General features: G+C 37.7%; 1 long non-coding RNA gene across 1 annotated transcript; it reads left to right on the top strand.

The window, feature by feature from the left end:
* The first annotated feature begins 1,988 nt into the window (after positions 1–1,988).
* On the top strand, positions 1,989–3,301 carry LOC127347332 (uncharacterized). The gene is made up of 3 exons (XR_007879621.2): positions 1,989–2,272; positions 2,374–2,557; positions 3,236–3,301. It is a non-coding gene; the product is annotated as an uncharacterized lncRNA (long non-coding RNA).
* The last annotated feature ends 294 nt before the right edge of the window (positions 3,302–3,595 follow it).

Raw genomic sequence — 3,595 nt, 5'->3', positions numbered from 1 at the left:
TGAAGAAAAAAAAAAGTTTGCATTTTGAACTTCTTGTATTCTCAACTACTTCGCTTTCAAAATTATTTCCCTCTTACCTTAGATGGCCTACATCTTGAAAACCATCAAGGAAGGACAAATGATGACCATGTGTTGAAGTTTGATACTCATGCTTCATATGTTGCTCTTCGAATCCGCATGATGCACTACAATGAAGGCAATGAAGAACTTAAATAAAGACTCCGATGTAGACGACACAACACACGAAGATATACTTAAGGAGTAGAATAGAAACTGGAATCATCCAAAGAAGAAATAGACCAGACCACCATTAGTTATCTTTCATCGTACCAACGATATAGTAATAACACATTGATCATACCAAATTTTGGTATGACCATACTAGTTTGGTTGTGTTTGAGCTATGTTGCTTGATGTTTGTTTGATGATTGTTGTTTGCTAAATTGCTTGATTTGCCATGTTTGGGTAGGAAACTTCTTTAGAACCTTCCTATCTATTCTCATCTATACCCAATCCAGAGAATGTTTTCTTGGCAACTCACCATGAAGACAACAGTAGTGAAACCAACCCTGATGTTTCCTATCAAGGTGAAGAAGGATATAGTGTGAGATACACAAAACCGTAGTTAAGGATCGATAGAAATATTTTTTCAAAATAATTCAATAATGGAGATTGAAACATTGATTCAATTATTCCATGGAAGTTTTGTCAAATTTGTGAGGCTGACCAAGTGTTAGAATACGAGATATACCAAACTGAAAACAAGGTAATGATTGGGTGCGACATGGATTGGCCCCCATGACGACTACTCATATTGTTTGCTCTTGTTACGAGGAATGGTAAATCTAGAGAGACATACTTACAAGTGAGACGTCGCTGATGAGCCTGAACCTTAGGGTGGAGAAATATTATACCCTTATAGTAGGCAAGTGTTGCCACGCGTAGGACTACAACAAGATCAAAGATCCAACCACTAGTTTAGAGTGGTGGAAGGATGTTGAAGACACCAAGAAGAAAAGGATGAAGGACATCATGAAGTTTTCATATTTTGGTCTCCTGATTGACCCAAAGAGTGACCCATCAGTATCATAAGTAGTTCAACAACCAACCATTTGGATTAGAATCCCAACTATGAGGAAACATACTCAGGTCACCTTGAATAGCTATGTTGTTCACTACATGTAAACAATCCCTATTGGAGGACAGAAGCTATAGATATTTGAAGAGACGACCCAATGCCAAGTCATACCTAGGATGAACCCAGCATGAACCCAAGACCTAGTCTAGCTACAAAAGGTTTCTTTTAAGGGTGGTAGCCACCCCAACATATCCTAAACCCATCTTTCTTTCTAGCCTTCTCGAATCTCGGGACGAGATTCCTTTTAAGGGTGGTAGTCTGTCACATCCCAAAATTTCCAAATTTTGGAATGTGAAACTAAAATAAAATAAATTCTTGTTTGTTTGTCTTGGTTGAAAATTTACAATGAAATAAAAAAAATGGTGTTACTTAAAGGTTTTCCCAAAAATGGAGTTTTCAAAAACATGCATTGCATTCATAAGCATCATAGCATCTTTGCATTTCCTAGGAATTTTGAGCGAAATTCAAATTTATAAAGAAACCTTAAACCCAAAGTAATGCAAATAAAGCCATATAGGTATGTGTGCCAATTTCAAAATTTTCAAATTGTTTTAAAAATGATTCCAAAATATTCTTCATTGAATAAGGAATCCACTGATATTTTATTTAGATTTTTCTGACTTGATTTGATTCAATTTTGATCAAATATGGTTGTCAAATTAATTCCAAATTTCTATTTCAGAAAACTAAATAAATAAATCAATAAAAGAAAAACAATTTTTTTTTTAAAAAAGAATGGGAATCTGGCCAGGCCAACTCTAATGAGCCAGCCCAGCCAGGCCGCACACACGCACGCCCGAGAAAAACAATCGAGGCAGCGAACTGGCCAAACAGCAGCGTCGCGCTTCGTTTCTCTTCTTTCCTCACGAGCGGTCCCCAGCGCCACGTCATCGTCTTCAAGCCAGGCACGAAGCGTCGGACAGCACACGCACGTAACGCATAGTCAGTTTCTTCTGTTTACTCCCGAATTGATTCCCGGTGATTTAAGCCACCATTTAACGATCCGTTTGTTCCTACTTAAGCTTCACACCCTCCTCTTCATTTCCCCTCAAACCACACAGACCGAGAGCCTCCAGGCTGCTCGAATTTGGCCTCGCAATTCCGCGGTACCGTCGCGGTAATTCATCGATTACGGTGAGCACGGTTCATCTTTTGATCTCTGATTTCTTCCAAACATCCTATTTCTTTCTTGCGCACATCTCAGGCTTTGTTTCGTGAATTTTGGTGCATCACAGCGACGGCCGTGAGCAAGTCCACGGGACACTTTTCCGGCGGGCGACTGCGCACCAGTAAGAAAGTCCGAACCTAGAACTCATCATAGATTTCAGCTCGTACACACGGACGCCAAAGACCACGCAGAACTCGGTTCACAAACGATCCCAGCGAGGCAGCGAAGTCATCTGTTCCCTGTCCCCGTACGTACGTGAGCTGCCCCTTTGTTTCTTCTTTTCTTGTTCTTATGTTCCTTTTCGTTAGAACCACAAGATCTAGATCCTAAGGCCAAAATCTGATCACTTAAACGAAGGGGTATTGACCAACCAGATCTGCCACTTGTCATATCCATTTCTATTTTCAAATATTATGGTCAGAGAAACATAGAAACTTTGGAAAATCATATCTTTAGTTTAGTTTATCGAAATCCAGCAAATAAGATGTCCCTAGATTCATAAAAATGTGTAGAATACAATAGACCCATAATATTGCACTTTTACATCATATTTTTACACAGTTTTTGCAGAAACTCAAATAGAGTATTTTGGCTATATAAATAGTTTCACAAATTATTTTTAAGTGTTTTCTTTTGAGATTAGCAGAAAATAGAACCCTCTGTACAGTAACATTATAACAAGAAAAACGTGGCCCTGCTTATTTTATTTGTAGTATTTGTTTAGTTGTATATACCTTTTCTAGTGATAGAAAATGTTTTTAATAGTTTAAACAACATTAAAATGGTACCATGGCATCGTGCATATAGTTGAAACCAGAGAACATATTAAGTTTGTTGTTCATGTTTAAACCACATATTGCATTCATATTATTATTTGTGATTGTATATGTGTTGCTATGTGTTTATGGAGTGAAAATATTTGTTTGTAGATTGTGGTTGTGTTGATTGCAACGAGTGTTTTCGCGAAGAGTGTACCAACTAGTCCTCTCACCAAGGCAAGTGTCACTTTTTTTTAACTGTCCTGCTGTTTGCTAAATATATTCTAGGATTTCACTAGTAGTGCATGTGTAGGATTATTTTATTATATACGCTATGTGTCTTGCTATGATTTGATTTCCCTGTTTCACCGTAAGTAGAGTTTCCTAGTTATGTGGATAGATACGTGGCTGAGATATCATGTCAATTTTAGATGAGGTAAAAAGATATGTTTTCCATAATGAAAACAACTTGGTTCACAAAAAAACCTAGACATATTGATATGATGGGAGCGTTTGCATGGTGAATAATGG

This window comes from Lolium perenne, chromosome 1, assembly GCF_019359855.2.
Source record: "Lolium perenne isolate Kyuss_39 chromosome 1, Kyuss_2.0, whole genome shotgun sequence".
Classification (NCBI taxonomy): domain Eukaryota; kingdom Viridiplantae; phylum Streptophyta; class Magnoliopsida; order Poales; family Poaceae; genus Lolium; species Lolium perenne.
The sequence above is the reverse complement of the archived record's forward strand: the minus strand, read 5'-3'. Positions and strand labels throughout refer to the sequence as shown.